We start from the raw sequence: 23447 nt of genomic DNA on the forward strand, positions 1-23447 counted from the left end.
CTCGTGGTTTGTCGATGTGCCCAACTCCAAATAGCACAGTCCAGGCTAGTGGACTCAAATTAGGTGTTATTCTTGACTACGTTTACGCATTGACATATATTTTCTCAAATATGCTAGGACAGTATACTTATACAATCTCTTCGAAAAGAAAATTTCTCGGCAGTTCTGTTCACGTTTTGGGACCACGCTGTTGAATCCTAAATCGTAGGACAAGGGGTTAATCGTTCACCGATAAATACTCCGAATTATCGTAGAACCTGGAGAGCAACTAGCCATAAACAATGGAATAACTACTGGCTGAAGCTTAGCTAACTGCTAATCCCAAAGCATCGACTAACCTATGGTACGATTGGTGGTCATAAAGCGAGAAGGCGGCCGATACCACAGGAGCCAGTTCGTCATGCGAAAGAAGACTTAATAAACCGTCAATAAAAACGCCTAGAAGTAGTAAAACCAGCATTACCGAGTACAGTCGGCGCTCCATTAAACTTGACACCACGACCAAAGACACGCATAATCCTGACCATATAGTATACCGGAATGCGCGTACATCATCGGTCGTATTTCCCTCGTCGCTGTCTTCCTCGATCAGACAAATCCCTTTGACGACCGATAAAACGTTGGGATATATTCAGGTAACGCGTCTAAGAGACGATCATCGGTGTACCCTAGAGACGCGCGATAGGCACGGGAACGGTTCCTTTCGATGAACCATCGTGTTCTCGAGGATCGGAAATTCCACGCTCGTGTAGAGTGTAACGTCGCGCCGTGCTAGGTCCCTCGTATTATATCGCGACCGTGTAATCCACTGTCATCTATATCGAAGCTCTATCAGACGAAATGACAGGCTATAAAGCGAAGAGGCGCAGGCCAGCCTGTGCTACGTCGGATTTATCGCGTGTGGATGTCTGGCAGCCTATAAGCCACAGGGGCGAGAGCGCAAGGAGCGCCAGGACGGGTCGGAGCTACCTCGATTAACCTCCGTTTCAGCTGGTTAGAGGCAATCCGGGTCTCGCTATGTGGCAATCACGGGCTTGCAACCTTGTAAATTGAAAAAAATCCGCTGACGTGACGACCGGTCACGCCGTAATGGATTGCGAAACGAAGCTTTCAGGTTAAAACCGTTCAACCTGCTCCGGAGGATCCCTTTCCTTTAACGTCGAATCGATAATTAACGCGAGGATTCGAAGGAGAGAACCTTACGAGCAGTCTCGAGATTCGGCTGGTGTCCGCGTCGATGATGGATGAGTCTGTCGGGTATTTGTAATTAATTAGTTACCGCGGGGTTGTCTCGCGACAACTGCGCGAGCATGATTGATCGAACGCGCCATGGGACAGCGTATTTTTATTCCTGGTAATTATTCGTCGGTAGTAATAATTTGCGCGCGTCTGCTTCTTATTGCGCGAGATCGGAACAGGTGATAACGTGATTTAATAATTAGCAGAGGTAGCCGTCGTTGCGAGAGCTGGCACCTTATCGAGGCATCGGAAGATATCCAGAAAAGGATAAAGACTCCTCGGTTCTTTCGATAATTCGAAAGTTAACAAACGCGCCGTCGTAAATCTCTAACGGTTACCTTCGGCAATCCTCGTGTGTACAGGAAAGGAACCAGATCGTGTGCGACTCGAACGATACGCGAGTGATTTTTAAGATCGACCAGCCGATCGTAACGTCCGCTTGCCTAATAAATAATCTACTACCACCGCGTACCTTCGGCTACCTCTTTAAGAGCGACCTCAAATATACTCCATCTCGTATATTCTTAATTCGCATTGCCCAAGACAACCCGGGACACGTTGCTACGAGTGTTGACACAGCGTTGCATCGCGCGAACGCGGGTAAAAGTAGGATCGCGAGCCGAACACGTAACCCTTGATACTCCCACCGACGAGATCAATCACGCATCAGCCACCCAACAAGAAAGCCAGCGGGATTAACATAAACTTGGCAAAGAGCCGGGGTACGCGTTTTCCCACAAAGGAGTCGTAGAAGGAACAGTAGCAGCAGTGACAAGAGTCACCAGAGGCCTAGTCCGATGCGAGCGAGTTGGAAAGTCCGGCCGCCTCTATCCCAGGCGAGATTCGTAACCCACAGGACGATTGCGAAACGGTGAATTATTCGCGTGTACGCGGTCGCATTGATCGCAGGCGAGCCGACTCGCTCCCATAGACCAGGCTGAATGCACGGAAGCACGAATCCACGAGCCGCGGACAAGCAATGAATTTTCTCGGCCGATACAAGCCGGCAGTCGGATGCCCTCGGTGACACCCATTAGCCCGCGCTCTTGTCCAACCATTGAAATTATTAATCGATGCAATTAGCCAGCCGCGGCCGGCCAACGCCGGTTAAATATCGAAACGTCTCTCGGAAGGAAGACTCCGTTGCTTTTTCTCTTTCTACCCTCGCCGCGCCACGTGCAATCTCGCGATTCCAGCGAGGCGAATTCCGAAACTATCTGCGCCGGGTGATTCAGCGATAACGGAGCCAGCCGTGGCCGGCCACCTACATTTATCAACGGAACCTCGAACCTCGCCTTAACGATCCTGAAAAGCCGAGCCGGTTTCCCGGCGCGAGCCCGCGTAAAAATCATAATCGAAAGGCGCGACTAATCGTTGCGTGACGACCACGGCAGCGAAACCACCGCGAAATCTCGACCGGCTCGCCCTAATGAATTTCAGATCGACGCACCGCGATCGCGGCCACGGATAAGTTGATGGAACGCTCGCCGTTCCCTCAGCCTCGAGGACAGACGCAGCGCGTGGTCGCGATCTATGCACTAGGGTTCACGAAGGCACCGTGAGCTCGCTGTTTTGCCTTCCTTCCACGGTTTTCCACGCTGTTCGGGGTAATACGAGAGGAGATTGAATGGGGAACTAGAAACGAATCGGTAGCAGAGTCTTTTGTCCAGTTAGAGGTGTACTCGGGTACGTCACTGTCGATAGGCTTCCTTCTTTTATCTAATAGCGAACGAGGTGTTAATTCTTTAGGAACGCATCAATAGTTGCGAAAAAGAACACTATTTTTCTATTATTGGTGATATTGAGAATTTCGTGTCAATGGGGACCTGGTTTACAACTAGCCCCCATGACTTCAGGACACTTGGATCACGACACGTGGACCAGAGCTGGAAAAATTCAGTTTGTTGGCGAACTGAGAGCGACACACGCCATTTTCCTAAGAGCTACACTGTTTTCTCGACATCAGATCCCCTTGCGTATACCAAACTTCGATGAAATCCGACCTAGTGCGTTTGCTTATTAATCCCTCGCGATATCCCTCCAGGGTTTATAATTAGAGAGAATCTTGGAATACAAAGAAGATGGTATCTTTCCTAGAAAGATGACTGATCAGAACAAATTTGGACGAATCCTTTCACGGATTGCATTGGCGATGCATTTAACGCATTGCGTATCGCAAAGAAATCTCTATGACATACGCCAGGAACCACACGTTTTGACATGACAGAGATTTTGATAAGATCCATAACAGATGGTGCACGAAACAAAACTCGTGGTACGCAGTGTGTTAAAAACGTCGAGTAGGGGTGAAATCGATGGCTTCCCTGTAATAGATCGGTGAATATCGATCTTTTCCAAAAACAGAGTTGCTCGATTAAAACGCGTACCCGAAGAGAACCTCTGAAAGCCATCGACTTCTCGAAATTTTCTTCCACCTCGCACACGAGTACTCGCGCTGAAGTAGCCCCGATTTTCGTCTCGTTTCCAAAATCCCTCACCTCGTAATTCATCCTAACTTTCACCGTCCGTTGAAAAGGAAGGAGCCATCGCTGGAGGAACGAGGCAATCCATCATTCCCACGCAACAAAGGCACGGTTCCCCGTTTAAGACTTCATCAATTTCCCAGACGCGAGCCGATGTTTCTCGATTATTCAATCACGCCAGAAATTAACGTCGTTCATAAAACACCATCGAGACACGTTAACGACAATTACGAATCGGGGCGAGGGCGCGCGATCCGCGACGCGAAAACTCGCGGAAAGGCATCGGGCCTGGCCAGTGATAAATCTCGTCGCGATGAACACCGCGTGGATATCGAATGTACCAACGTACGGGATACCGGTATAGACACGTCCATGGTCGTCAATTAGGTTTCTGCCGCGTCGCAGTTAACGCGTGGGCCGGGAATGATTCCTCGTAAAGTTTGTTTATGAGGTTCGAACGCTAGGCGTTTATCGTTTATTAATTGAAACCCGAGATGGACTCTGCGAGACCAGGCTTGTTACAATGTCGGTCCCAAAGGCTTCGTTATTTTCGGATCGCGAGCATGATGGCGAACAGGACGGTGTCTATGTACGACACGTGTCGCGATCGGATCGACCTGATCTGAGAAAACCTAACGAACGTTGATCTTCGAATATCAAACTGGAAACATTATTCACGATTAAATTGCGATCGCGTGGATGCCTCGCTGGTGTTGGAACCCGGATTTCGATATACAACACGGGTTCTAGCAACAAGGCTACGTTTGGAAAAATACAAGTCGGTGGAAAGGAAAGAAACAAAACAGAAATTGAAATTGGAATTGACTGAACTGAACTGGGACTGTACTGAAACTATCCTCAAAACTGTACTGCAACTGTCCTCGAAAACTGAGCTTTCGCAAATTTTGTGAGCGCTTATATAATGTTAGTTTTTGGAGGGGTGAAGGTGGGGTGAAGAGGGGTGAAGTAAAGACCATTGGTCTTTAATGAAAGTGGGAATGAGTCAATTGTTTTTGGACTCTGAAATAGGTCTGCGTTTATCAGCCAGATCCTTCTAATGACTAAGGGCCAACGAATCGTTAAAGAAGACTGTAAACAGCCTCTAAAGAACTGTTGGATGACTCTTTACAGACTTCTTTAACGATTCGTTGGCCCTTAGTCACTAGAAGGACCTGGCTGATAAACGCAAACCTAAAGGCCAACGAATCGTTAGTCATCCAACACTGATACTCGAGACGAAGTTGCGATTATGGTTTCATCGATCTTTGCTATTCCTATATAGATATTCCTATACAGCTGATATGGTAGCTCTTATCTCGGCTACTCTTAACTTCAGCGTCCAGAACTATATTTTTCCTAGGAAATTTTTACGTCAAATCGGTACCGAATCAATTTCAAGTACAAGTACAGGTGCTGTAGACGAAGCTTCGGAACCGAGTAAGTTTTTCAACCGAAATTTTCAAGTTTAATCGAATTAAAAAATTCGTAAAATTAAATCGCGAGTTAAAAGTTGGCGGTAATTTTCCTCGACGTTGTTACTTAGCCTCGCCGTCGAAATTAGTCGATAAATCAGATTCGACATAAATCTGGGTAATATGTCAGTCGGTATGGTTTTTTCGTCATTTTGCGCTAATACTTGTCTTTCCATACGCGAATGTCGTAGGTGTCTAAAGAACTGAGCGCGAAATTCGTTCCGCGACGAGTCGCCAGTTTGCTGGGAAACCAGTTCTTTAACCCGCATGTAAATGCATCGAAGAACGCGAGGCGATAAAAGTCCTACCCCGGCTGATAATCTTTCACAAAGCTGCGAGGCAATGTAGAAATCGCACCGTAACTTTCTAGGCTGTAATTTATAATCACGTGCCAGGTTACCGGGTGTATTCTTGCGATCAAACGGAGTATTTACATAGCCAGCTGCGCCGGCGAGATCGATTCTGAGAGCCGCGTGTTATTTCGCGCGAAAGCTTCGAAAAATGACGGGTTTCAATCTCGGCGCGTGTAATTAAAAAGAACGCGGAGGAGCGAGGTAACGAGAAATATATTTCCAGAGAGGCTAACAACCAGAAATTTCGCGTAATAAGCACGCGGGAATGACGAGGGATTGGAAATTTCGCGAGGGATCCGCCAAAAAATGGAATTTTTAAATATCGACACTCGAGTATCGTAATAAGCCTACAATGTCGTACATTCTGCGAAGCGATTATATTATAATCACGAGAATATTCCCACTATATTCAATTTAATTCGCATGACGGTGTGTACTGTGCCAAATTTTAAACTCGTCTCATACGCGTTTTCCCTCGTTTACATATCTACCCGCGACTAAGGAAACAGGGGATCAAATTTTTATACCCTCCATCCACGCATTCCTGTCAGCCATAAAAGACTCGGAGTGGGTACTGTAAAATCTGCCAATAACTCTGAAACCGCCGAAACCGAGCCGCGAGACAAGCAGAGACACTCTGGAGATACTTGGAACGGGCATAAACCATGGTCTCGCGAGGATCCGATGGAGATATGCCTGGCATCTGCCAAAGAAAGACGACTGGATCTCGGGACAAAGGGGACGAAACGACGAGCAGGAGGATAGAAACGAGGAAGCCAGGTGAATATCGAAATACTGGAGCAAACGAGGTACAAAAATACCGGCCGGCGAAACGACCACGTCCAGCACACGGGTATCACTCTTCTCTCTATACGGGTATCCGCAAGCCCATGAAAGGAGGAACCAAGTTTTACGATCCTGAATCGTACGAAAGCGAAACGGAGAAGGCGAACCGGACGAGCGAGAGAGGGAGCGGGACAGGGCGAATGGAGAGGGCCCGAGGTTTACGATGTTGAATCCTGTCTACGATCTCTGATAGAGTCGTGTCTGTCAGTTTGCATGTTCGTGCCACGACGTTGACCGATGCCTTCTTCTCGACCACTCCACTGACGTCATCGACAACCTATACTGGGTGGTCCAAGCGCACGCGAGCCGCTGGAACAAGGCCGATCGAAATTACGCTCTCGGTTAGTACACCGCGTAGATCTCGCCATTTCCCGTATTTAGGCGAAATACACCACGTCCGATTCCGGTCGTCGAGGGGGAAAGTGTGCTACCGAAATTATTGAATATTTTAAGGAAAATATCGTGCCTTTAGGATCACGCGTGGAATAAACGAACCAATCGGTAATAATCGTTAAGGTTAACGATTGCTTACCGATTTATTTGATTAGCGATACCGTGAAAATTGAGAAACGGATTAACCCTCTGCACTCGATGACCTTTTGGCAAGAGAAATATTATTTTGATGATAATATTAAAAAATAAAATATAATAAAATTTTGACAAGTAAATAAAGAATCGTAGAATTAATTTATTTCGATACCTCGTTCACTATTGACCGATTAATATCGATTTTCCAAGTTTTATGAAACGGTGACTGAAGGGGGTCTCTCGAGTGCAAGGGGTTAATTACGAGTTCCTTTTCTTCTTTTCACTGTCGCGTGAGGAACGTAAGGGCTCTCATTGTCCGTTTTTATAATTGCGAGTACTCCGATCATTCTCGTGGAAGGAAATATAATTTCGATCGATCGAAATTGTCGCTCTGAATAATTCATACGTGACTCGAAAGCTTCAAAGGCGAGCAAATTATTTAATCGGCGATAATCGCAGTGGTAGCGATAAACGATGCCGCCAGCTATCTGACAATTAAGGATCAGGAAATTCATGGACAGTAAACACCCGACTCGCAATTTATATTTCTCGGATTCCTCTCCAGCGCGAGATGCAATTCGTATGCAGCTCGTGTTATTTATAAGCATACCGATTTCAATCAGGAGGAAAAATTCGCCGCCGTAAAATTAACGATGTTATTAAATTACCGTCTCATTCGGCTCATTAGGCGTTACTTTGTACCGTTTCGGTGCCACCATTTTCGCTCCGCCATCAATTATACGTGTACCAGCGATTATAAAAGTAGCCTAAGTGATATAAGTTCTACCTTGAAATGCGAAGGTTTATTCAAAATTGCTGTATATAATATACAGTGTAATCGTGTTTAACCCCTTGCAGTACTATTTAACCCTTTGACTATTGTGGCCTTGCGCTTGTGATATCATAGGAACCTAATACTATAGGCGGTCACAAGCATTTCTTTCTGTTAAATTTTAAGTATTTACTGTAACAATTTAATGGAGAATACAAGGAAATAAATAAGGTTATTTTAATCTAGTGGAATAGGTTAAAATAATTTGATTATTACTTGAATATACAATAATTTCTCAGAAATGCACACCTAATGAAAAATTTCACCGTTGTCTGTGTACACTGCAAATGGATTCCCACCATATGGTTATCACTGGTGTTTTCCAAATTTTACCGTAGTCAAAGAGTTAATTTCAGTCAATTTATTGCAAAAATTTTGGAAGTTTCAATAACGTAGCTTATAATCGTCAGATTTGACACGAAAAACCATCTACGACTTGGACTCGTGATCACACTGCAAGGGGTTAAACAAGATTACAGCGTTCGTACAACGCACCCCTGTATATCATCCTTAAACAACCTTTCCATTAAACCCTGATACCTTTCATCCTCGAGAGCAATATTTCACGAATAAACGAAACTACTCGAAAACAATGGCGCATTTAACGTTTACACTTGTACTTAACTGTCCAACAGCTGCATGACGCGCGGTGCACCCATTTTATATTCTTCAATTTCGCATTAATGAACCCGCGACCTGTCCGGTTCTAACATAAAACTGAAATAACAATCCAGCATCGGGCGGGGGTATAAATTACGCGAAAGTGGCGGATAAATCAGTGTCGGGGAAGTTGCGAACTCAACAAAAGCAGACGAACGCGAGCAGTGGCGTCGGGATGAACGCGAGCAGACATAAACGCCGAAAAACGACCCTCTGTCCGGTTCCAAGGCTGTACGCGGTTAAGAAACTTAATTTAAGTCGAGTAACTAACTGTGCAGACTGAAATCGAAGGTTTACAATGCGCTTGAACACAGCACCCGCAGGTGACCAGGAGATAAAACGGTATCGTAAAGACAGGACCGCGGATATTCTCGCGAATCAAGGGGACAAGATGTAAAGCTGGGCGTCGCGGAATCGCGAAACGAGACCACGAAACGGCATTGCGCGGGAATAAAACGAACTCGGGATTGTGCTCCGCGTCTTCCACCCCACACGAACGCTCGCGGCCCTCTCATAGAGCCGTAAAGCATAAAACAAGAACGGACCGCGCTGACTTTTACGAGTGGCTCGTTGTTTGTTCGAGGAATTATCGAGCAGAGACCGAGCGGCTTTAATTGCTCGTCCTCTTGCTGCCGCCACTCCGAATGGCCACTTTGACCCGCTCGTTTCGCGGTCGCCATCGGCGCTCGGAATAATTCAATTGCCGCCAAGGTACCGAGAGCCAAGGACCTTGATGAAAATTGAATTTGGAAATCGAATCGCGTCTGCGATCCAACGCGGTTGGTATTTTTAGAACGGGTGGTCGAGAATCGCGGTTTCATTCCGTGAAAATAATTTCGCGAAGTTCCTGACACTCGTACGTGGGATTAAGCGACTTCGAATATGGATCGCGAGTGTTTAAACCCTTTGAGCGCTGAGCTGATCGACGTTAAGCGTGCGTTGTGAGACCCCCGCTTCTTACGACGAAGCACGTTTCGGCAATATTCTAAACTAATTGTAAACTATTCCAAAATTATTATTTTATGAAACTATACAGCGTTCATAGCCCAGATTTAATGATTATGCGAGAACGCATGTATGGGTTCATAGCCCAAATCGAATGGTTGTGCGAGTACCCATATATGGGTTCGTAGCGCTCAAAGGGTTAACCCTTTGCGGACTAGAAGCACGTCTGAATTAATAGTTTCCTAGTTATGTAAATTACTAGCTTGACAAATAAACGCACAGGTATCCTCTCTGTGTCTAATGAAAACCATCGAACTGATTCCTCTATTATCCGTCACGGACTATTCTATCATCCCCCTCCGCCTCTAAACTTTTCTTAGAAAATTATTTATCTACCAACGAGACACGTATGTGAACAATTATAACCAAAACCTATCTCTATCTTAACCCTGCGATCTAGGTAGCGATGCCGCGTGCCATAATCCACGACAGAGTCACGCATCAAATCATTTCAAGAATAACGCGTAACCGGAGTAATAAAAATAATTACTAAAGGTTGCAGAACCACGTCTAAATTGCTATTTTTCTAGCTAAGTAGATTACTAGTTTCCTTGATAAAATACGTACGCAGGTATCTGATTCCTCTACCTTCGATCACGGGCTATTCTATCATCCCCCTCCTCCTCTAAATTTTTCTTAGAACGGTGAGAAAATTGTAATAACGTAAAATAGGTATTACTCACCAGACTCTAGCTCGAAAACTGTCGAAGTTCTAACGGGGTGTGGCAGGATGACCAGGAAAATCACTCACACGCGGAGCCACTTCGTACCAACGCGTTATAACGCGTCGAAGAACAACACGCAACTGATTGTGAGACAAAGACACGGACGAACACTGACGACGAGCCTAATGTTTACATCGAGGTCCACTCATAATCGTATTATTACGAGAACGTTCTACCTGCGTTCAACCTCGGCAAAATAGGCTTCGGGTCATCGACCAATTTCCAAAACACGACTGAACTGACTCACCCGTGACACTCGTGTTCGGCTCGATTTCCTTACTACGTGTCTCACGACATTTTTGTAAATTCTTATATGTTCGCGTATTCACGAGTATGTTTAGATAGCAACGCTTCCATTGATCCACTAGGGCTATGAAGTATGTTTGTAAGTATTTCAGAAATATATTCCTATTCGAAAAGATATGGCAAATTGTTCGAAATCCTCACAGACGATCCTTAACACTTTGATTGTCATGTTTGATTGTCATATATGACCGGAGCGCTTGAACTACTTAAATTACATTGAATAACATTGAATGAAAATTGGCAGTTAGTGCATTTCGAATATAACCGTCAATTAGAAGATACTTAGAAATAGAAAGTGCACCATTGAACATTTAAAAATTTTTGTTAGAACGTCGATCGAAAAAATATTAAAACTGTTGGAAGTCAGTTACGCCCATGCAACGATGACGACAGGCCTGTCGAAGGTTGCAGGGCAATACCGACCTTTGGACTTCAAGGGGTCGGTTTTGAGGGTTTGAAAGGGCCTGCTGTCCCTCAGAGCTCTTCACTCTCTAATCAGGAACACTACGGATGTCTTATATATATTGTGACCCACAGTGGTATTTAAAAAGGACTCTAGTATTTCATATATATATTGCATAAAGTGTATAAACTTCACGTACGTTAAACCTTTCTAAATAGCATTGCTGTATAACTGAATATAGTTACTTCCCTGTACGTTAATCATTTGGCTATTTCCTACGAAATTCCCAACAAAAACAAATCTTGCATCTATCGGGGTACACTCTCGAGGCGTCCTGAGTGAAACATGTGATTTCGGTGTAGCAGTCAGAGGGTTAACGATCCGTAAACATTCGCTGCAAAAATTTTTCTATCACCTGGATAAAATACGCACCCGATTCGTCCACCAATCTCATAAAACAGCGAGCCGATAAAAATAAACAACCCCTCGTCCACCCTCCATACTTTCCCGTGCCTCATCAATGTTTCAGGAAATTACGAATGGAAAACACGGCGCGAAAAGCAGAGCCGCTAAATCTGTCCGGTGCAAAGCCACGGTGCTCCAAATTTCCATGTTCGAGGCCCCATATCTCATGCGAAAACACGCGGACTAACGAACATCCGCGGGCCGCAGTTGGTCCGCGAGGGCACGACGAGCGCCGTCTGAACACGGCACGCGGAACGTCTACACACGGGAATCGCGAAATCGATGAATAATAACGGAGGGGAACGAAATCACGTCGGATGAAGCGACGAACAAGTGCACGGGTCTCGGCCGCGGATATCGAGGGCCGGGAAAAATGGCCGCCTCGAGTTTACGACGGATCGCCTTCGCCGTGCTGGCGTTTGTCCCGATCGAAGGTGATTTTATAAAGGAGGCCGCCGTGACGGAAGATATTGTAGAACAAGTTCCCTGTGCCGGCTGGGTGGCCCGTCGTGCATACACGACCGACCAGGACGGTTTCGCTCCCATTGACTCATACGTTATGCAACCTCGATCGCGCTGAAAAACCCGCCTTATCGAGTAAAAGCAACAAACGGCACCATCGAACGGGCTTACGGTCGTAGAGCCCAGGCAGCTCGAGAAACGGCAGAACGAAATTGCATAGCTGGGCGCGTTCGTCGGATTTTTGCCTAGCCGCGTTTTCAGGAATCTCGCCAGCGAGCGAGGTTCAACCTGCGCTTTCTGGAACAGCTCTTCGAGGTATTCGCGTGTCGTGGCACGGTCCGTGGATTTAGCGAGAATGTAACGAGCGACTGGTTATTAATTTCCAGGGCTGATAGAATTTATGCACCGTTTATTCGAGGTGAAGCCATCGACCTCGTCATTTCTATGGGCCTCGACGTTCTTCCAGACCGAGCAAGGTTACGCGATTCGATATCGACTTGGAAATTGTCGACTGTACCTTGCACCCCAGGTGGATGATGGAAAAATTCAGGAAAATTTTCGGGGAAAGAACGTCTCACGAAATTATTTTCATAGCGTTTCTAAGACTCTGGTGTGAGAGGAATCTTTATTTCAATGGCGTCATTCTGTATTAAGATCTATTCTTGCTTCGAGGAACCATCCGGCCGATCAATTGTTATCGAAGCTATAAATTCAGGAAAATTTTGAAGAAAAGAACGTCTCACGAAATTATTTTCATAGCGTTTCCAAGTCCCTGGTGTGAGAGGAATCTCTATTTGGATGGCGTCATTCTGTATTAAGATCTATCTTTGCTTCGAGGAACCATCCACCTGATCAATTTTTATCGAAGCTATAAATTCAGGAAAATTTTGAAGAAAAGAACGTCTCACGAAATTATTTTCATAGCGTTTCCAAGTCCCTGGTGTGAGAGGAATCTCTATTTGGATGGCGTCATTCTGTATTAAGATGTATCTTTGCTTCGAGGAACCATCCAGCTGATCAATTTTTATCGAAGCTATCGGGTTAGTATCTTTGCTTCGAGGAACCATCCAGCTGATCAATTTTTATCGAAGCTATCGGGTTGAACGACTCGATGGGCTAGTGTTGTCACAGAGTCTATGAAAATCTTGCCGAAGGAATACACTTTTCTGACACTGCACCGTGTGCACCGTGCGCCATAGTAATATAAAATATAATCAGAATCAAAGGTTTCTTTTGATTTATTAATCCGATCTTATCACACTGGGAATACCCGTGACTCTTTCTACGAATTTAAAATACAGAACTGCATTCCGTAACGACATTCTTGAATATTTACCCGTTTCCCGGGTTCGAAGATAAAAATACGTGGAACGAGTTCGAAAAATTGCGCAACCGAACGGAAGGTGTTCAAAGACCGCGTAAAAACGAGTGGAACGAGCGTCGAAGAAACCTCGCGAAGAAGATACCGTGTAAAAAGAGTGGCTGACGAGTTTAAAAATCGGATGTAACAAATTTGAAATACACACGCGCGGCTGCGTATCGCGCCGCTGGACGTTATTTAAGCGAAAAGCCAGGGGAATGCTCATTGAACGAAAGCATGTCGTGCAGCTCCTTAGACGAGCTTAATAAGCTCGAGCGAAAGAAAAAAGCATCGCGACGCAGGTACGTAAACGGGTACCGGTTTCAGCAGCATTGCTTCTTCGAAAGAGCGAACATCTAAAAAGAATCACATTTCGACGAGGTTGCATTTTTTCCCGGCGTAATGTATGCAAATATGCACGTACCTCTGACGTTTTCCAGCGGTAACAAGAAGATCTAGCTGTCGCAGAACGTTGAACGCACATTATCCGGAGTCTAAACCCTGACAGACCGCGATGGAACATAACGTTGAGCGCAAAAGGTAGCACAAAACGAGGACAGGTAGACCCGTTTCAACCGCAACTTCTTCGGGGGATTAACTCTCCGCGAAGAGAAAATTCTCTCCGCGAAGATTCCACGACTTTCGTATTTTTCTAATCGAAATGCATACGACAAATTACCAAGGCCGATGCGCCAACGAGTCACGATCAGCGAGCGTTGCACGCTGCAAGAAAGTCCAGGAATATTCGACGCGATCCATCCGACTCGTATCAAACGGTGAGCAGCAAGAAATACGTGATCTAGCCAAGTGGATTGTTAGGCAGGGATATCAAGATCGTGTACCGTTCTACTCCGAGATGAGCAATGAATCATCCGCGACTTTCTACTCCGATACTAGGTCCCATAGTTTGTTAATGAAGATAATTGTTCGAGTTTACGACTTCGCGGTCAATACGAGGAAATTCAACGTTGGATCCTGTGTTTTAGCTAGTCGTCCATCTTTTAATGGATGGAGACAAGTTGACTTGTCATTCGAAGGAACCGAATTCATTCGTTTCCTGAATATATTTGTAAGCGATCTTAGAACAGACGGCGTAAACAGTCAGCGACAGGCAGAGTCTCCGACTGTTTACGCCTAAAACACTTGAACTCGTCGAAGAAACCTTCTCGAGCCGAAGGATAGTCAGTAAAATAATTTGACAAAGAAAGTCTTCTGGTCCACTAACCCTATCTCCTTATCCTTCCGCTACATATTCCTCGTTTGTTTACCGGTGAAACTTGGTGTCTTTATTATATTCATACGAGATTTTCATAGTTACCTGGTATTTGGCCTAGTAAGAACGGATCGTAATTTCAGGGTAGAACAATCCAGCAGCTTCCAGAATGTTCCGACAAAATAACAATAGGCTGTTGACTATAAGAAGGGACGCCTTCCACCAAAGTTCAGAGTAAAGCTGTCAATCTTACAATAGCGGTAATCTTTTCAGTGATGTATTCGTTGGAATCTTCGGCAAACTAAGGATCGAACTTGTAGAACAAGAATTGCAAACAGAATCTGTAAGAATATATTTTACTTGGGTTCGAAACACCAGGGAAACGTATCAACGTACACCCACAACGAACGAGATACTAAGAGGAATTCGTAATTCGATAATGCTCGATGAAGAAGCTAGTGCAATCGAGAGACCCGCTAGTCCATATTACGCTTACACCTACACAGGATTCTCGGAAATACTAGAAACACGTACACATCGCTGAATAGTCTCGACACTTTGCGTCTGAAAGATGTCAACGTTCAATCAAGACTGTCACGTTGGACACCCGTGACCGGAACTTGCTCCCCCGACAGAGTCATGGTGATCACCGGTGATCAAAATGTAGCAACTGTATAGAACGATTGAAATAACTGACAAATTTTGACAAACTTTCTGTTACAACGAAGTAATATTCCTAATTGGAATTAATTATTAGAGCTATTTAATCCCCTGACTTACCATATAAGTTCCACTGCCGCGTGCCATAATCGACAGCAACGTTGGTCACGTGGAGACACGTAGAATACGTCGAGCCACCTCGTGCGAACACAGTGAAGAATAACACGCAACTGAGACAGGAAAACATCGACGAAAATTAACGAGGAGTCTGACCCGTGTTTGCCTTGGGTCGCTAGCTCCAAGCCAAGTCTCTCAGCTATGACACTTTTGTTTTGCCCCATTTCCTTACCACGAGTGTCGCATTATGTTATAGGCAAAGAGGCTAATATAGGAAATGGTTATCATTTTATATTGGAAATTCCAAGGGTATTAGTCTGACAAGCCAATACTATACGATAGCTAAGTAGTACGATATTCAACAATGAAAATTGCATAGTGCAAGGGGAGGAGAGGAGATGAATGGTAAAGTAAGTTTAATACTCGGTGGCGAATTCTGCTTTACTTTGTACAATTCTAATACGATACTGCTCTCTCTCATCCGCTCCTCGATCTGCCTTTTATCGGTGGTTACTCTTTGTTAATACGTGAAAATCAAACAAAAATCAAAGGGATCGTCATTTCGTTTGGAATTCAAGTTATCTATAGCAACGTGCCACTCATACACGTCGACTTATCCGTCACCGGAGGTTACTATATCCTTACAATAGTGATTCCCTGGTAGCAACACGTGAAACTAGCATGACAGTCAAATGTGTTAGAAAAATACACGAAATACCCCATGTATATCGTCACTAGGTCGGTCTCAGTTGGTGACGGTTAATGACGGACCAAATTTCATTGAGGAAGGTTATGGATAGTGGACTGCATTTTAGGTAGTAGTTTCGGATAACTCTTCTGATCTGTTCGAATGATATTGATTAATTGACTGATCTTCGTGACTGCTCTATCGGTGGTTATATAATCTTTGTCTCTATGCTGACTCGTTGCGTATACTATTGGGGGTGTATCCTAGCTCCAGCGTCTTTCGGTGGTGGTGGTTGTTTAAACAATCTAGGTCCTTGTGCTCGTCGTCTTGAAAGGTGATATATATACAATATAGACAGCTGTTTGTTACGGTTACTCAAGTGGTGGCTCAGGTGACAACGAGTGTAGAAAAGTGAAGGGACGCTGACAGTAAGGACATAAAACAGAGCTTTCGCTTTTGGATTTACAGTGCTAAACAAAGAGATGACCGTAGTTCCGAAAAAGACCTTTCACGAATTAACACTCCATACGACAGAGTTCATCGCCCAGTGAGCGTGTATATCTGAAAGTTACCAGCACTGAATAGCGAAGCTGCATTAAAAGCAGCAGGTGTCCGAGTGTTCGGATCAAAGGAATATTACGAAAGAGTGGAAGCAATAGGACGGCATCATAGCAGCTTCTCGAAGGCAGAACAGAAAGGCTGCCGATAGCTGATGGAAGGTCCCAAGACGAGCGGGAGTAGAGACTGAGCAAGAGGAAAGGAGTCGTTTGCAGAGTATCTCGCGATAGTTGCGCATAAACGAGCGAGTGGCAAAAACCGCGATCGGTCACGGTCAATAGCTCGAGCTGTAGCCGTTGGCATTCGATCAGCGAGAGATAACCGTGTCCCAGGGGCCATAAAGAAGGATGCGTCCGAGGCGATTATCGATGCGCTCGCGGAGCACGCGAGCGGATCGGTTCCGCGGCGGGCCGATTCGGAGCGGGACGGCATAATTCTCGCGCAATTAAGTCATTTGAATCGCGCGCACCAAGCGAGTTCTCCACGATTCCCGCTGCTCGGCCGGCCGCCATTGATTCATGGCCCTGTCACTGGGTCCCATTGTGCGGCGGCCGATGCATCGGCCGATCCGCTCGCGCCCGTCCTTTTTCTGCCGCGGCCCGCTCGCGAAAAAAGCGCGCGCGCGCCAGACAAGAAGAAGGATCCGCTCGCGGCCACGGAGGAAAGAAGCGTGCGAGAGGGAGAGCCCAGCGGGACGCAGGAACCGGCAGCAGGGCGCCACACTGTTTTAATTTGTCAACCGACGGCCCGCCACTTTTTGCCGGCAACGGACCACAGATATCCCACCGATAAAGACGTTCCGCTCGCGCCCCGCCGCCGACACGCTAAACACGCTCTATTAATCATCCTGATCGCGGACACCGAGCTCACCGGAAAAGAGCTTGGCAGCGGGTTGCTGCGCTTCGCTGACCGCCATGTCGATCGCCGGTCGTTCGCGATCCGACAGTTTCCCAGACTACGATCCGTTGGATCACCAACCACCTACTGATACTTGGTCATTGAAAGGACCTAGTCCATAAACGCGGATCAACGTCAGAATTCGAAACACCTTACTCGTGCCTACTGTCACTGAGGACCAATGGTCATCTTCGTCCCTCCAAAAAGTAAGAATATACAAGCACCTTCGAAAATTGTACAGGGTCCAATTATTCCCCTATTCTCCGATGTAGTCTCGATGTAGAACTCCTATTTATGGCCAAAGATCTTTATTTGACTGACTGCTCCTTGCCTGGAAGAGTCTAACACCCCTCGACCCATCGTCCCGCCATCGACAGTCCCAAGTGCTTTAAAAGTCAGAGCCTCTGCCCGATGCCTGACTGTTCACGTCACCTGTTCTAAAGATCGCTTACATATTGTATATAGAAGCATTCCGAAGTACATTGAAAAGATTAATCGGTCTACAACGTTCTTCATCCGAGTTCCAACAGATTTAGCCTCCAGATCGCGAGATTCGTCTGGAGTGGACTTTTGTTTCGAGATTTCGGTACCTCTAACTGGCTGAGACTTGGAACCACTGGATTCAACGATATCCGAGAGTCTGTCTACCGATTCGCGACGGTTCGTTTGGATTTTGGGTTTAAGGTTTAGACTCGCCAAGTTCGTATTCCTGGTCTGACGTTTCTCCAATAGGATAAGGGTTAGGTGTTGAGTTGCACGGCCGGGGACGGTGGTTTTAGATGGTTATTAGTGGCAACTTCGTGGGAAGCGGGTTACGTAATATCAAGAGCAGTCTGGATGTAGATCAACTTTCGAAGTGGCCGACGTGATTTGAATTAAATTATGAACACGGGTGGCCAGGGATTTTAGTTTAATCTGCGTCGGGTATCTGGACGGTGAGGTAACAATGCTAAATGGCAGCGTGTTTAAATAAACCGTTACAACGTGATATAATTTACCGATTTCCTAGCATAGGTTCGCGTCCTTACTCGTATCGCGTTACTCGATTTGTGAATAATATTAAAAATATTCGATGAGAAATTGTCGTTGGGACGAGCGTTCACGATCTGACGAAGATACACGAGTTCACGATCTACCACGCTGAAGAAGTGACACGGGGATGGGATTTTCGGTGAACCTGCCTGTTCCTAAACGCGCTTATCTGCTCGATCTACAGGTGTACGAGAGGCGACGGTATTCGGTGTTTCACTCGCGTTATCTGTGTCATCTGGCATCTACAGGGTGACCCGGGAACAGCTCGGGAAGAATTATTGGGTAGAGAAATCAGCGGAGCGCGGTTGAGCCTACGCACTTTCCGTGACAATAAAAGTGGACACACCTCGATGGACACGTGTCCAGAGGCTCTGGAGACAGGAATTTCAAAGACGTCTGTTCGAACTGCGTGCAAACGGTAATAATTACTAATCAGCTCTACCGGAGGTAGCATAAATTAGTAAATTAGTTGGGTAAATACGACGGTGCAACAGTTATATTTCGCGATAAAACATTTTTACGATCTCAAAGTGATGTAATTGGCAACGGATTTAACAAGTGATTTGTACCCGTGCAGTAAAATGTTAGGAAAAATGGACGATTACTGGCAAATGATTGCTCTGGTTGTAAAATTCTTGCGAAGAACGCTGGACTAATTTCCAAGCTGTTATGCGATTCTTTCGCTTAGTGTTCCTACAATCGTATTGACTTGGAATAAATTTCCTCTATTAAATGGAAACTGAGACCGACTACGTATCATCAAAAATTCAATTTCTACGAAATAAACTTTTCGTGTAATAAATTTCTGAGCCCCTCTGCTAATATACCTCATTTTCATACACATCGACATACATTTGAGAAAAATTTTTGAACTTCGCTCTAAAACCTTTTCTTTTCATCTGGATATTAACACGTTGACTGCCATGGTGGTCATCAGTGACCAGCATTTGTCTCCTTAGTGGGACCATGGTGATCACCAGTGTCCAGCAATACTAATTTTTTAAATTTATATTTGTTTTATCCTAACCAATTTTTAAATATTTGAACAACGTAAATGAATAGAGAACTTTGAATAATTTGCATCATGCTTTTTTTTCTTTACCATATTGTTTGACAATTTATTATTATATTCTAAGAATAATGAAATTTTATCGTGACCCCCTAAACGTACCATATGAAATATGGATGGCAGTCAAAGTGTCAATGTCGCATCAACGGCATGGTTACAGAAAATTTTACATCATATGCTATTCGTTGGATAATCTTCATCCCTTTGGGGTACCGAAACCGAAGTATATCCTATATCACTATTAGAGCTAAAACTTCCAAACCACGCAATTCACCAGTTGGACAATGACTCCCTCTTTCAGAGACCTCAATTTCAACTCTGCAAACCTTACGCTGATGCAAGTCAAGTCCTTCCAAGTAACTAATTTCGACGCAAGTTCCACATCGCGAAACTAGAATTTAGTGAGTCGATCGCCAGTCCAAACTTCCAAACCACGCAATCCACCAGTTGGACAATGACTCCCTCTTTCAGAGATCTCAATTTCAACTCTGCAAACCTTACGCTGATGCAAGTCAAGTCCTGCCAAGTAACTAACTAATTTCGACGCAAGTTCCACATCGCGAAACTAGAATTTAGTGAGTCGATCGCCAGTCCAACGATAGATCATCGACTCTCCATCTTGGTCCCTGGTCGACAAGAAAATCTGACCCCCGCGATAATCGAGGAGAATGAAGACGTCGCCTGGATGTCACGAAGAGGGTCGGTAAAAAGCGTGTAATGGCGATGGACAGATAACAAACGCGATCCCGGCTGGAACACGGCTGGAACGTTGCGTCGTTACGTACGGTACACGTGCTCGCGTGACTTAGCAAAACGCCCTGGGCGAATTTGCATGTTGGCCTAAATTGGAAAAGGCCTCGAGGAAGGCACGTTCAACTTTGTACGACGTTCACCAGGTGGATGTTTATTCGCTACCACTCGGCGTGGAACGCGAGAGAAGGCGGTGCCAGCAGCTTCGGCACCAGGTGTCGGCGGCTATAAAATTTATCCGTGTTCTACCCGTGAATTCCGTTTTGCCTCGATTTCATTGACGCGCAGATTACCCGTGGATAAACAGCTCTTTAGCCGGTTCTCCCCCCGCCTAGAACCCGGCAGGCTGACGAAACACCGTGCCGCGGTTTCTTCTACGAGATTTCCAGCGGAATAGCGCGAATAACACAGCCAATTGGTTTATCTAGTTTGATTCGACGAAACGCGATGCAGAGTATTCCGAGTTTCGCAATGGATAGGGTAGTTTCGAATTCGAAAGTGTCCATTCGAAGCTATAACGAGATATGCGTGTCGCTATCGATGGTGTATTTAATTGCAGCTATAGAGTATTTACGTATACCCTAACAGCGCTGAGAAATTTTCATTTTTCTCGGAAATTTTTAACGGTTAATTTAATCGAAATTTGCATAGGGTAGTTTAGACTTTAAACGACGCCTGTTGTAAAAGACAAGCGTCTATTCGTAATTTCGCGAGATTTTCGTATCGCTATCGATGGTGTGTTTAATAGCAGCTATGGTGTATTCGCGAATACTCGAACAGCGCTGAGAAATTTTCATTTTTCCTGGAAACTTTTAGCCGTTAAATTAATTGAAATTCCGCTACACGTTTATAAGGTAGTTTGGAGTTTAAATAACGCCCATAGCGAAAGAGAAGTGTCTATTCGTAGTTTCGCGAGATTTTCGTATTGTTATCGACAGTGTACACGATAGGCTGATATATTTACATATACTCGAATAGTGCTAAAGAACGTTTCTCCCTATAATTTTGAGTAGTTAATTTAATTGGAATCCGTAATTTCATTTAGCGTCTATTTAACACGGTGCATACCAGTCCCGTAATATCGCATGATTTCGCTATTACTATGGAGATGCCCGCGGGCAGTCGTTACCCTTTCATTTTTATTTCGCGTTTACCCATTAACCGGCCGTGACGAGTTAACTCGTCACTGAAAAATGCGCCTCTGACGTGCGCGACGAGTCATCTCGTCACGGTTATTCAAGCACGGTACACGTGAATTTAAACTCGGTGAACCATTTGTTATTTATTGTCGTCGGTATTCTCAAATGCAAAATTTCCATTTGCATTTCATTACCACGTCTTTAAACACTAATATTATCAGGTATGACAAATACCAAGGCGAGTCATACTAATTTTGGACCTGACCCTAACTCCTAAACTCGTCAAAAGTTTAACAAATTTTCTTCAAAATTGTAAGGTCAAGGAATTAATTTTAGAATTCAGTGGAAACACGGTACACGTTATTGGAGGACGTATCAGGCGCCATTTTAAGAAGATGTAAAAAGTATTTTAATATACGTTCCTTCAATTATATATTCCCTGCAATAGCGAATATTAATCTGGTATACAACGTGTTAAATTATTCTCAATGTCCCTGTTTTGCGAACCTCTGCTATCACGACCCATTCGTTATGCGAAATTTTTAAAATGGTAATCCGAAGGTAATCCAGATTAAAACGTTACGCTCCGGTTTAATGGAACAGAAACACGATAACTTCGAGATTACTTTGAATTTCTGCTTGGTGTATAACCGAGGAAATTAGTCACGGACTCGGGTATCAAATATCGGAATAAGAAATTCTTATTTATGCATCTTTACGCAATGCACCTATGACTTCACCTCGTTCTTCCAGTTCTCGCTTTCGAATTATGGAATAACCCTTAATGGGAGTAATTACGTAATGGCGATGTGACTGAGGAAACACGCGCGGCGAGATGCTCGCGAATGATAACGAAAACGCGACCAGGCTCGCAATTTTTGACCCACGCTGCACGCTCCATCGATGAACAATGAAACGAAACGAATTACGTACGGAAATCGCGATGGCGACATCGATTAGCGTCGAATGGAGAAGCACGAGTTGCGACATTTTTGAAAGCAAAAGAATTCGAAGTTGGGGAATGAAAAATTGCTCGTCGTAACGAATGGAGGAATTTCTTTTCGAATTTTCACTTCCCGGCAGAGTGAAAGCATTGTACCGAGTGAGTGTACTCGCATTCAAATCGAAAAGGTAATTACCTTGCCGAGGCTCTGTGATCGATGAGAGCTTAATTCATCGCAGGTACGTGAAATGGCTGGCACTCACCTGAAACATAACAATTTTCTCATCAGTGTATAGAATTATAAATTTTATTGAAATCGTAATTTATGTAAAAATAGGGATCTTAAATTAATAATTTAATTCGTCATCTTTCACTCAGGAAGATTCCATAATTGACTATTTTTATTGTTACAAATTCATGCGGCTTTTAACACTTTACACTCGACCATTTTTTGGCTAAAAAGGAGTAAGAGTTCAAAGATTTTCTGCTACAAAGTTGACGATATTATTTTCAGCAGTAGATAAGAAATTGTATAATAATTAACACGTAGAATTATTTAATTCCTATACCTTGCACACTGTTAGATTATCTTAAATTTGACATATTAACCATTTGCACTCGACGATTTTTTGGCTAGAGAAGAGTAGAAATTTAAAGATTCTTTACTAAAATACTGACGATACCTTTTGAGCAGTAAACAAAGAATTGTGTAATAATAGAATTGTAGAATTATTTGATTTCGATATCTCGCACACTGTTACATAGAGCAGTAAATAAAGAATTGTGTAATAATAGAATTGTAGAATTATTTGATTTCGATATCTCGCACACTGTTACATTACATTAAAGTTGATATATTAATTAAAATCCATGTTCCAAATTTTATGAAATGGTGACTGAAGAGCGCCTCTCGAGTGCAAAGGGTTAATAAATTCGAATATGGTTACCCCCTCGACAAAATAATTGAAAATTGTTGTAATGAAATTAAATAGTAAAGCTTCCCCTGCGTTTTTGTCTTTCAGTTTTCAGTCTACAGTTTTTCCACAGTTTTCCACTGATTACTATTCATTTACGTTATAACCTTTTTAACAAAAATGACGCGATTTTTCTAATTTTTCCGATAAAAGGATATATCCACGATAAATATTTTTAATAAATTCGTACAACGCAAAGAAAAAATCCACTGACTATTTTACCGGTACTAAAAATATTTTCGCGAAGAGTATATCTGGTGAGGAGAAC

Source organism: Eufriesea mexicana, unplaced genomic scaffold (assembly GCF_001483705.2).
Source record: "Eufriesea mexicana isolate 0111107269 unplaced genomic scaffold, ASM148370v2 scaffold1049, whole genome shotgun sequence".
NCBI lineage: Eukaryota > Metazoa > Arthropoda > Insecta > Hymenoptera > Apidae > Eufriesea > Eufriesea mexicana.